A 13045-nucleotide genomic window follows, 5' to 3' on the forward strand; every position below is an offset into this window, starting at 1 on the left:
AGGTAGTTCAAGTTTGTTGGATTAATTAAAATAGGTATGTCTTCAGAATTACCAACATTAAACATAATGCAGATGTACAACTTTATTCTTCTTGGGTTTTTCAGTCAAGTAAGTTCACATTATCTCATTTACAAAATTTGTCAGGTAGAAAAATAGCTTGGGATGATGGCTGGCTTTGTCTCATGTCTTGTGAACTTTTTGTGGGTAATCTAAATGTAATTATTGAGAACAAGTGAATTAAATAGATGTAAGTGAGATAAAAGGTTTTAGGCAAACATTTTTTTTAATTAAAAATTTTTTCTTTAATTTTTAGAGAGAGAGTGCCAGCGGGGTAGAGGGGGAGAGGGAGAGAGAGACGGAGAGAGGGAATCTCAAGCAGGCTCCACACTCGGTGCAGAGCCTGATTCGAGGCTCCATCTCATGATCTGAACAGATATCAAGAGGTTGGATGCTCAACCGACTGAGACACCCAGGCTCCTCTAGGTGAATTTTGTTTTTTAATTAATTAATGTGTTTTTTGAGAAAGAGAGCAAGCAAGCTGGGGAGGGGCAGAGAGAGAAGGAGAGAGAGAGAGAATGCCAAGCAGGCTCTGTGATGTCAGCACATGTGGGACTCAATCTCACCAACTGTGAGATCATGACCTGAGCTGAAATCAAGAGCTGGTCACTTAACTGACTGAGCCACCCAGGTGCCTCCCCACCCCCCCACCCGGATGAATTTTTTAAATAGTTTCCCCAAATCTTTTTGGTAACCTAAAACTTTAAAGTTTTGCTAAGTTAAATTAAATGTTAGATAGTCATTAAATATCTAGATAATTTCTAAATAAGATAAAATACTGAAACATTAATTACTGGTTTATCCACTTTGGGCTTCTTTTTATAGAAAACTAAAGGTTATTTGTGTTTATTAGCAAACATGTTTTGTGACACACTGGAAACTTTTACTACGAGAAAGCATTGCACTTTTGGAAATTATAAAAAGTATTTATAAGTCTACCAATCCACAGAATGCTAGTGTAAGAGACAGTCCACATTTGTTTACTTCTTAATTTTCACTAGAAATTAAGGTTTTTAGGGGCGCCTGGGTGGCGCAGTCGGTTAAGCGTCCGACTTCAGCCAGGTCACGATCTCGCGGTCCGTGAGTTCGAGCCCCGCGTCTGGCTCTGGGCTGATGGCTCAGAGCCTGGAGCCTGTTTCCGATTCTGTGTCTCCCTCTCTCTCTGCCCCTCCCCCGTTCATGCTCTGTCTCTCTCTGTCCCAAAAATAAATAAACGTTGAAAAAAATTTTTTTTGAAATTAAGGTTTTTAAGTGTTAAGAATTCTCATATATGTAATTGTAGCTACTAGAAATAATAAGGGAAAAAATCTCCATATGCAAGGAAAGTAGGCTGTGTGTTTTCAGTAAGAAAAGATATGAGGGATGGAGATGGATTTTTGTTGAGGGAAAAGGAAGTAATCTTGTCCTACAGTGAGGCTCATTGTTTCAGAAGGAGAAAGAGGAAAAACAGGACAAAATCTGAATGTGAAAGAAAACAATCACAGAAAGTTTCTGGAACACAAATCTTGGAAAAGGAATTTTATGCATGGTCAAGATGACTAAGATTGGGATAAATATATTTCAGTAAAAAAATGATGAGTTTTAATATCAAAAGTACACTGGTACAAAATAAGAATTGGCTTCTTGTTGTTAAAAAAACAACAACAAAGTTTTCTTGGACTTTTGGTCTGCTTTTGGCAACAGGTTACGAAGTTTCTTTACCTTTTAAGTAATCTGCACAGAAAGCAAAAATTTTGTGTCTTGCCAAAACAATTTACTGTGCTTCATGGCATCCTTTATCATGGCATCTTTGATTACTTAAGAAAACAGTCTTCTCTATTAAAAGAGCTAAGTTTTTTTTTTGTTGTTGTTGTTTTTTAAAAACAACTATTTAACTGTATTTGACTATAAGGTCTTCAACGGCCACTATGGTTAAAATAGGTAAGTACTGGTTCACAGTGACCTGTGAACCTATTTGACCAAGTGTTTTTAAATATTTTTGTACTTTTGACAAACTTCTCAAAATCAAATTCTAAATGAAGTATTTTTGACCTCGTGAACTTTGGGATTTTTTTATTTGAGAGAGAGCAAGAGTGCAAGTGGGTGAGGGGGCAGAAGGGAGAGAGAAAGGGAGAGAGAGGGAGGGAGAGAGAGAATCTCAAGCAGGCTCCACATTCAGCATGGAGCCAAACACTCAGGGCTTGATCCCATGATCCTGGGATCATGACCTGAGCAGAAATCAAGAGTCAGATACTCAAATAACTGAGCCACCCAGGCACCCCAACTTTGGGATTTTTAAGAGGCATCCTGGAACATCTCTAAATATTTGTTTTCTCTCCTTATAGAAAGAGATGTTAAACTAGTAAGATATATGTGGTATGCTAAATTGTATGGGAAGCATTGTCATATAAGAAGTAAAACTAAGCCTTCCTTATGTTGAAGATATGTACATGAAATTCCTAAAGTCTGATATGTCCTGGTATAATGTTATCACCATAATTCCAGTTATCATTTAAAAATGTTGGGTGCCACAAAAATGATCAAGTTTCCTTGTCAGTTCCACTATAAAGAACTCTCAACAGATCTTTAATAGCGGGCATTTTTTGTCTGTTGTCATTTACACATAGTTATTGCTTTACTCAGGTGCTTTTGCAATAATGTTCCTCCCAAAGTGCGTCATGAATCAAGGAGATTCATAGCGAGGACTTTGGCAAGTACAGGTTTTGATAACTTTAAGATCATAAAAATGAACTGGATAAGAATTTCTTTAACTACTAGAAAAACTGGATTCAAGCAGAACAGGGATTAATCGTATGGAAGTGGATGAACCAAGGAGGATGATTGTAATTCTTTATGACTTTTTGTATGAAACATTGCTGGTTCTTTAATGTTTTATTTTCCAAGATTTAAGAAACCTTTTCTTAAGCTATGTATGACCTACAGCAATCTGGTAAAGTATACCTTTATGACAAAGATGAAACATTTACTTTCTCTCCCTGCCCAATTCCTTCAGAATTTAGAAACTTTTGCATATTCTTTTCACAGCAATATAACTGGTTATTTGCAGAAGTTCAATAAGAATTTGCTCTTCTTGAAACTGGACAAAATTGGAAACAATGGCTATATTACCTAGGCTTTGATTGGAATGTGTTATTGGAGAGAGAGATGTATAGACTCAGATATGACCAGACAGCTTTCAGGAACTGCTTGGAAAGTTAGCCTAGTACCTTGCTTATAGCGTTCCCAGCAGCCTTACCAGGTGGATAAGGAAGGTCACTCCCTGGCAGGCCCACAAATATCTCAGGATATTTAGGGGGACCTCAAGAAGGGAGGAATTCACCCAAATCAAAGTACTGCAGGTAAAATCTAATGGTCCTTGACTTAGCCTCCTGACCTCAGGGCTTTTAAGAGTTCAATCTGAGATTTCTTATGAAAATTTCCAGTGAAGCAGACTTAAAAAGGGGTTTATATGGTCAATCACTATTCTTACTACACTTATGTAAATAAATAATCAGGCCAAGTTTAATGTGAACAAACTAGCTTTAATGTGATTATCTATGGTTAAAAATAAGAGTGGGGCTAATTGTAGAAAGAAATATTATGCTTGCAGCTTTATAGAGTTTAGATTTTAATCTTGTTAATTGTCTTTGAAGTTTTGTGATATACCTGTAAAGCAGACTTGATCCTGAATTCTTCTAGTTCTCAAACATCTATCTAGCTATGACTCTCCAAACTAATGTTTACAATTTTCTCCCACCCTTCTGATTTGAGATCAGTTAAAACAAAGACTTTCTTTGAATCTTCTTGCAAGAGCCTATACCAGGTCCTCCCCACTGCCCAGATGGCAGCCAGACTTCAGGGACTCAAATGCTGGGTACACATCTTACAGCCGAAGAAGGTTCCACCTGAGTCCTGGTCCTATGCGGATGCTGGCGACTCTCCGCATCAAATGACTAGGAAGAGAAGCAGCTGACATTGATTGGATTCTTTCCATCAAAGATGCCAGATCAAGACTTCTTACTTTAAACATAAAACCCTTTCTTCTTTTCTTTCTTTCCTTTACCCTTCATTGGCCTAGAAAGATAACACTACTATGCAGTAATTATGAAATTATATCTCAGACAAATAAGATTTGTTTGTTAGCCTTTTGCTGTTGATTTTAAAGTTATTCACTATAATCAGAGACCACAGTTTCTAGGGTGCAGAACTGTTGGAATTTATCACGTTTCCTTTGTAATGTAGTGCATGGCTAATGTCTGTGAATGCCCCATGTGTGCTCTCAAAGTATGGCTAGTTTCTGTTTCTTGGGAATAAAGATACTCTCAAATACATTAATATACATAATGAATTGTTATTAGATCATGTTTAGCAATGTTTATTCAAATATTCCGTTTCAGAGTTAGGCTGAAGATAGATATTTCCTTAGGAGAAAGATAAGAAAGGGGGTTGAGATCTTGAAAGCCAAAAAGACTTTAAGGCAGGAAACATTATAATATAAAGGCTTGGTTGATGTTAGCATATGATATTAGCATAATGGTAAAAATGGTCAGTTAACTGCAAAAATATAACAATTCTAAATGTGTATAGATTTAATATACCTTAAAATACATAAGTCACAAACTGGCAGAATTATGAAAAGGAATGGACAAATTCCTAGCCTTGTGAGATATTTACAAAAGCATGTGTTAGTGATTAAGATCTCAGACAGAAAAAAAATTACATTAAAAATATAGAGGAGTTGAATAAGACAGTTATAAGCTTGTTGTGGTGGACATAAAAGAAAATTTTGGTCCCAGAAATTTAAAGAACATACATACATACATTTTTCTCAAACACACATGAGGCATTTATAAAAACCTATGACACACTAATCCATAAAGTACATCTCTGTAAATATCAAAGGGAGGCAAGAATGAAAACCAGAGGCCAGTAAGGAGGTATTTCAGTCGTTCAGGAAAAAAGGAAGGAGAAGAGGTTGGATTCAGGGTACATTTTGAAGGTAAAGCTGACAAAAGTTTGCTGATGGACCGGATGCACAATGCAACAGAAAAAGAAGAACCAAGATGGTGACTATAGTTAACAATACTGTGCCGTATATTTGAAAGTGGCTAAGGGAGTGTATCTGAAAAGTTCTCATCACAGGAAAAAAATTACAGCTATGTAAGTTGATGGACATTAACTAAACTTATTGTGATAATCATTTCATAACATATGCATGTATCAAATCATTATCTTGTGCATTGTCAGAAATAAGACATGGGCCCAAAATGGAGTCACTTATGCTTAGCCCCATGGCACCAAACCAAGACTTAATTATGGTTTTGGCTCTCCCAGAAATAGGATCTTAAACCAGTCAATGAGGAATCACCTGATCAACACCAGTGAGGTCACCTGCATGACAGACCCCAACCATTCCCTAAAGGAAAGTAACCTTGAAATAGCCAACCTACTTTCTTGCCCTAGCATAACTTCCTTGTTCCTCTCTATAAAAATCCTTCATTTTGTACAATTCCTAGGCGCTCCCTTCTAGATTGGATGCTGCCAAATTCATAAATCATTGAACAAAGCCCATAAGATTTTGAAAGTTATTCACTTGAATTCTGTTTTTTAACAACACCTAAAACCAGTACAATGTTATATGTCAATTGTATCTCAATTCAAAAGAAAAGGAAAGCAAAGCAAAGCAAAGCAAAGCAAAGAAAAGCAAAGCAAAGCAAAGAAAAGAAAAGAAAAAAGAAAGGAATAGGAATCAAGGATGATTGCAAGGTGTGTGTGGCCTCAGCAACTGTAAGATGGAGTTCTATTACAGAGATGGAGATGCCTGGGGTGGAGGGGGCAGGCTAGGATCGGGGGCTCATGTCAGGAGTGGAAGTCTGGGGGCACCTGGGTGGCTCAGGTCATGATCTCACAGTTTGTGAGTTCAAGCCCCAGGTTGGGCTCTGTGCTGTCAATGAAGAGCCTGCTTCAGATCCTCTGTCTCCCTCTCTCTGCCCTTCCCCTGCTTGCACTCTCCCTCTCTCTCAAAATTAAATAAACATTAAAAAAAAAATGGACATCTGTTTGACTTACACGTGGAAATGTCCAGTGGGGCAGTCAGGCACGAGTCTGGAAGTGAGGGGAAAATTCTGGTCTGAGGATGAGGTTTGGAAATAGCCTTCCTACCACGGATATAACATCAGTTGGCGCTGTAAAAGTGGGAGAGATCACCTCTGGAAGGAGTGTGGACAGATAGGAGGTCTCAATGCGCTCTGATGTTTAGGGTCAGAAAGATAGAGAATCCCGAGAAGGTGGGGACAGAAAGCAGGAAGAGAAACAGGAGGGCTGGGAGACTAAGTCTCCAACAGGAAAGAGATCTGGGGAATAGGGGATCTCCTTTGTCAAATGCTCAGCCAAGAGGAGCACCAATAAGGTGCAGGTCATTGGTGACCTTGGCCAGAACAGCCTGGGGTGGGGAGGGAGGGGGTTGAGAACAAAAGCCTGATTGTAGTGGGTTCAAGAGGAAAAGAAAAACAAAGCAGAGAATGAAGGGCATGTGAAGTCAAGCAGGGGACTGTTTTTCTTTTGTTTTAAGACAGGAAATATATTAAAGAAGAATCCAGGGGAGAGAGGAACAGGTGATGTTGCAGGACAGAGGCAAATACAGAAGAGAAGTCCTTGAGTAGGTAAGGGGTGAATCCTAGCCGTGCAGGGCTGAACCATATTGAAGTTAGAAGCCAAACGAAAAATCAGTAATACTGATTCAGCCCTTACTTAAAATTTTGATATCTTGCTCACTGTGGATTTTTTGCACTGATTTTGCTTTTAAAATATTATATTAAAATATTATTTACGTTGATTAATGTTTTGGTTTTTATTTTGGTAGTCTTTCATATTTTGCACCTGAAGCCCTGTGGAGGGGAATCTTTGCAGGAGATTTCCTAGTATAAGAGGGCGGTGGAATGGAGGCGAGTGTATCAGAATAGAGGGTACAGGGCTTCTTAAGATTGGCAGGACCCGCCGCGCGGGCGGACTGGCATCCCCCAAAGCCCAGAAACCAGGATAGGTAGTTTGTGTGGGCTCCTCCGTAACGCACCAAGACCAGGATTAGAGAGTCAGCTTCAGCGGAGAGAGAGCTCCCTCTGGTGGGTCTGGGTGGCAAAGACAGCTCAGAGCCGAAGGTGCTGCGGGGTGTGGGGTGTGCAGGGGCGCGGGTGACCAGGGTGCCGGCAGAGGAAGAGAAACCCTGGAACACCCCCTAGTGATCAGGGAAGGAGGAGGTCAGGCAGCCGATAGAGGAGAGCATTTTGAGAAGGGAGTGATCAATGGTTTCAAATGTCCGAGAGTCCTCATTTAATTTTGGCCTGATTATTTGTACAGGTGCAGCAAAGGGTGTACATCAACACATGTAAACCTCTTCAAGTATACAATATTTTTCAAACTAAGATGAAAAACTTATCTTCCGGGGCGCCTGGGTGGCTCAGTTGGTTAAGCACCCGACTTCCGCTCAGGTCATCAATTTGCACAACTGGCGGTTTGTGGGTTAGAGCCCTGTGTTGGGTTCTGTGCTAATGGGTCAGAGCCTGGAGCCTGCTGCGGATTCTGTGTCTCCCTCTCTCTCTGCCCCTCCCCCGCTGGTGCTCTGTCTCTGACTCTCTCAAAAATAAATAAACATTAAAAAAAATTTTTTTTCATTATCTTCCATGTGGAAATTTTCTAAAGGAATTAAAGCTTGGAATTTTAAAAGCCTCTAGTATTTGTTTTTCTATGCTTGACCAGGCCAAGAAATTCCCTTCATGAAATTTCACCTGCAGTGCCCATAAGTCCAATGAAATCTTATCTCAGGGCTATTCCTAACATTTTTAAGGTTCTGATTCTCAAGAAGTGACCTTCCTTACCACTGTGAGGCTGGAAACTTAGAAAAATAATGAACAAAGTGTTAGAGAGGTTGGGGGATGTAAAAGGTAAAAAGAAGCTACTGTCAACCTGGGCTATTGGTGTAGATTTCCTCTCACTTGGTGTCGGATCATGGGGTCTTTGGCACTGGGCCACGTGAGCTGGCTGGCCAGTGACAGGATGGATTTTTGAGTGATTCAGAGCAACTTTGGTTCCTATAAGACCGACTGAATTCCAGCTCCACACCAACCAAAATATCAGGATTGAGTTTACCAGCTCTGGTATCCAGAAGGTGAGCAGGGAAGTTGGGCACCACCACCCATCTCACCTGGATAGCTGGAGGTAGAAACTATTTCTTTGGAGCAGGAATTATGTATTCAGTCATGCTTCTCAGCGGAAACTAACACATCCAGTCTGATGGGTTTAGGGTGCACATCAAACCCACATTGTCTGCTCTGCTGGATACCAGAAGCACCATAACCAGGACCGCAGGCTGGGTTTAGCACTATAATTTTGCTTTTAAGTGAATGCTACACAATAATTTCATTTTAAACTATTTTGCCACATAGCTACCTTCAGAATCTAATGGTTCTTTTTAATGATAAAGGTCTGGGATGTAAATATTGCTAAGGATCCCATGATGCCTGCATGTTGGTTTCCTCCTGGAAACTGAGGCAGCCCAGCAGAAAATAAAACCTAAGGGAGACTTAAGTACAGCTGAATGCCAGGTGTGCTCCCCAGCCTACACTCTGGTGATCTGGCAGAAGGTGGAAGCCTTCAAGGGGCCCAGGAACTTGAGCACATGCAGACGACAGGAGATCCCAAAGTCAGACTAAAATAAATAAGAACAGAAGAACCAAACAGAGATATCAATGACCACACACAACTGGAGAAACAAGTCCAGTTTAGGTCTAGTTAAGTTGCTAAGCAACAGCAGCATCAGCAACAACCCTCAGCATCGAATGCTCCAAGATGCACAAAGAAATAGGAAAGTGTGGCCCATACTCAGGAGAAAAGAGTAGTCAACAGAAACTGATTTTGAGTGGGCCAGATAAGGTATTTAGCAGACAGATACTTCAAAACAGCTATTATGAATATTTGCAAAGAATTAAAGGGATTGCACTGATGAGAGTGACTCAAAAAATAGAAAATCTCAGCAGGGAAACAGAATTTATTTATTTATTTTTTTTAAAGAACTAGATGGAAACTCTATGTCTGTAAAGTAAAATAACTGGAATGAAAATTTCATTAGAAGGGTTCAACAGCAGGGGCACCTGGGTGGCTCAGTTGGTTAAGCATCCAACTCTTGATCTCAGCTCAGGTCTTGGTTTCAGGATTGTGAGTTCAAGACCCATGTTTGGCTCCACTATGAGCATGAAGCCTACTTTAAAAAAAGGGGGGGGGGTACAACTGGTATATTCGTATAGTGACCAGGAAGTATTTACTAACATGGAAACTTGCCCGAATTCTGTTTCCACAGGCTAAGAACACGTTCTCAACTAAAAATCTGCAATTAGGCTACACTACATCTTGAATGGTTTCCCTATTCCTTCATTTGCTCCTTCTCCATTCCTTTATTGTGTATGAAGTGACTGGGGTATATGCACAAGCATCTTGCTTTTTTTTCTTTAAATAAATGGCAATGATGAATATTCATCAACATTACATAGAGATGAATTAGGGAAAAATATTGTTTCTGTGAGAATACCCCCTTTTCCCATTAGGAACATGCTCTTTTAACTCCCATTTTTATATTCCAGTAAGTTATTAGCTCTTACTGTCTAACAAAAACAATAACAAAAATATTCCTGCATTTTTGGGGGCACCTGGCTCAGTCAGGAGAGCATGTGACTCTTGATCTTGGGGTTGTGAGTTCAAGCCCAGAATTGGGTGTAGAGATTACTTAAAAATAAGATATTAAAAAATATTCCTGCATATCTTGTTAGGAGAATTTCAATTGTCTTCATTTGTCATTGTAAAACAAAGACAAATTTATAACTTTTTTCTATGTATGGCAATGTCTTTAAGTAGTGATAAATTGTTTTTCTTTAAATTTTTTCAGTAAATATATATCTATATATGTTTACTTTTGTATTTTTAAAATTCCAGTATAATTAACATATAGTGTTACATTAGTTTCAGGTGTACAATTTCATCAATTCTATAGATTACTCAGTACTCATCAGGATAAATGTGTTCTTAATCTCCTTCTCCTATTTCACTCATCCCCCAACCCACCCCCACCACCAGTTTTTTCTCTCTAGTTAAGAGTCTGGTTTTTTGTTTATCTCTTTGTTCATTTGTTTTGTTTCTTAAATTCCACATATGACTGAAATCCTATGGTATTTCTCTATGGTAAATCCTATGGTAATCTCTGACTGACTTATTTCACTTAGAATTATACCCTCTAGATCCATTTATGTTGTTGCAAATGGCAAGGTTTCATTCCTTTTTTATAGTTGAGTAATATTCCTGTGTGTGCGTGCGCATGTGCGTGTTTGTACACCACAGTAATAAATTACTTTTAAAGGATTCGAGGTAGTTTTCTCTTCAAGTCAAGCATATTGTTGTTTAAATCAATTTCTTATTAAAAATTTTTAATTAAAGCAAAAATAAAGACAGAAAAGAACATTTCATAATGGGAAGAAGATCTAAAAATTCTAAATATATAGGCATCTAATAACAGAGCCCCAAAATTCATAAAGCAAAACTGGCAAAACTGAATAAAGAACTAGACAATTTAACCACTAAAGGTGGAGATTTCAGTATTCTCTCAGTAATTAATAAAACAACTAGGCAGAAAATAAATAAGAATATAGAACACTAGGGGTGCCTGGGTGGTTCAGTGGGTTAAGCGTCCGCTTTGGCTCAGGTCACAATCTCGCAGTTTGTGGGCCCCTTGTCAGGCTCTGTGCTGATAGCTCAGAGCATGAAGCCTGCTTTGGATTCTGTGTGTGTCTCTCTCTCTCTGCTCCTCCCCTGCTCATGCTCTGTTTCTCTCTATCTCAAAAGTAAATAAACATTAAAAAATTTTTTAAACAGGAGCGCCTGAGTGGCTTGGTCAGTTAAGCATCTGAATTCAGCTCAGGTCATGATCTCACAGTTCATGAGTTTGAGCCCTGTGTCGGGATCTGTGCTGACAATTTGGAGCCTGGACCCTGCTTTGGATTCTGTGTGTCTCTCTCTCTGCCCCTTCCCCACTTGTGCTCTGTCTCTCTGTCTGTCTCTCAAAACTAAATAAACATTAAAAAAATTTTTTTAATTAAAAAAAAGAACATAGAACACTTGAACTGTATTATCAACTAATTTGATCTAACATATATACACAACACTCCACCCAACAATGGCAGAGCATCCATTCTTTTCAAGCACACATGAAACAATTGTCCAAAATAAGCCATATACCAGGCCATAAATCAAGTCAGTAATTTTAAAAGGATTAGAATCATACAAAGCATTTTCTCCAACAACAGAATTTAATTAGTAATCCACAAAAGGAAGAAATCTGGGAATCCCCAAATATTTGGAAATTAAATAATGCATTTCTAAATAACCCACAGGTCAAAGAAGATATCATAAGGGACCTGGAAAATATCTAGAACTGAATGAAAAGGCAAACACAAGTAGCAAAATTGGTAAGAAACAGCAAGCAGTATAATAGAGCGAGCTGGTACTGGCTCATGAGACCCAATTGCGCATGTCCCTCCCCAACTTTGTGTTCAGTGGCCTCACACTGATAGCTTTAAATCAATCATGGTGGGAGTATTTACACCACACAAATTGGCAAATGTTGTAAAGTCCCCAGACCTAGTCATTAAACATTTACTAGAACACCACTTAACAGCAGCTAAAGCAATGTGTAGAGGAAAACGTATAGCTTTAAATGCTGATGTTAAAAAAGAAGACAGATATAAGAGCAATAATGTAAGTTTCCATCTCAAGAAGCTAAAAAAAGAAGAGCATATCAAACCCAAACTAAGTAGAAGCAAATAAATAATAAAAATCAGAGTGGAATAAATGGAATAGAAAACAGAAAAGCAATAGAATTGGTTCTTTGAAAAGATCAACAAAATTGATAAATCTTTAGCAACACCGGCCAAGAAAAAAAGACAGAAGACACAGAGTACCAAAATCAGTAATGTCAGATGAGAAATTACTACAGATCCTAAATAATCAAAAGGAGTATAGGGATTATTATAAAGAGTTTTATGTCAACAAATTAAGCAACTTAGATGAAATGGACAAATTCCTATTAACACCACCTAATTGACTCTATTAAGAAAATCTGGGCAGGGGGGTGCCTGAGTGGCTCAGTTGGATAAGCGTCCAACTCTTTATTTCGGCTCAGGTCATGATCTCACGGTTCACAAGATCGAGCCCTAAGTCTGACTCTGTGCTGACAGCACAGATTCTGCTTGGGATTCTCTCTCTCCCTCTCTCTCTGCCCCTCCCCTGCTCATACTCTCTCACAAAATAAATAAATAAACTTTAAAAAAAAAGGGGGGGGAATAAAATCTGAATTGACCAATACTGTAAAAAAAAATGAATAATTTAAAAACTTTTCCACAGAGAAAAGTTCAGGCCCAGATGGCTTCACCAATGAATTTATCAAACTTTTAGGGAAGAAATAATGTTAATTCTTTAAAAAATTTTTTTTAATGTTTATTTATTTTTGAAAGAAAGAGAGAAAGACAGAGCATGAGTGGGGGAGGGGCAGAGAGAGAGGGGGAAACACAGAATCCAAAGCAGGCTCCAGGATCTGAGCTGTCAGCACAGAGCCCAACATGGGGCTTGAACTCACGAACCATGAGTTCATGACCTGAGCAGAAGTCGGATGCCCAACTGACAGCCACCCAGGTGCTCCAATATTAATTCTATATAAACTCTTTCAGGAAACAGAGGAGAAGGGAACACTTGCCAACTTATTTTATAAGTTTCATGTTATCCCAATATCAAAGCCAAACAAAGACATGACAAGACAATAAAATAACAGGCCAATATGACCCATGAACATATACATAATTTTTTTTTTAGTTTTTATTTATCTGTTTTTAGTAATCCCGACACCCAGTGTGGGACTTGAACTCACAACCCCGAGATCAGGAGTCCCATGCTCTTCCAACTGAGCCAGCCAGGT

At 38.8% G+C, this 13045-nt stretch overlaps 1 non-coding gene across 1 annotated transcript; it reads right to left on the minus strand.

The window, feature by feature from the left end:
* Window positions 1-12972: 12972 nt before the first annotated feature.
* Window positions 12973-13045, minus strand: TRNAR-CCU (transfer RNA arginine (anticodon CCU)). The gene has a single exon. It is a non-coding gene; the product is annotated as a tRNA-Arg (tRNA).

This window comes from Herpailurus yagouaroundi, unplaced genomic scaffold (genome assembly GCF_014898765.1).
Source record: "Herpailurus yagouaroundi ecotype Mexico unplaced genomic scaffold, PumYag 216, whole genome shotgun sequence".
NCBI classification, from domain to species: Eukaryota; Metazoa; Chordata; class Mammalia; order Carnivora; family Felidae; genus Herpailurus; species Herpailurus yagouaroundi.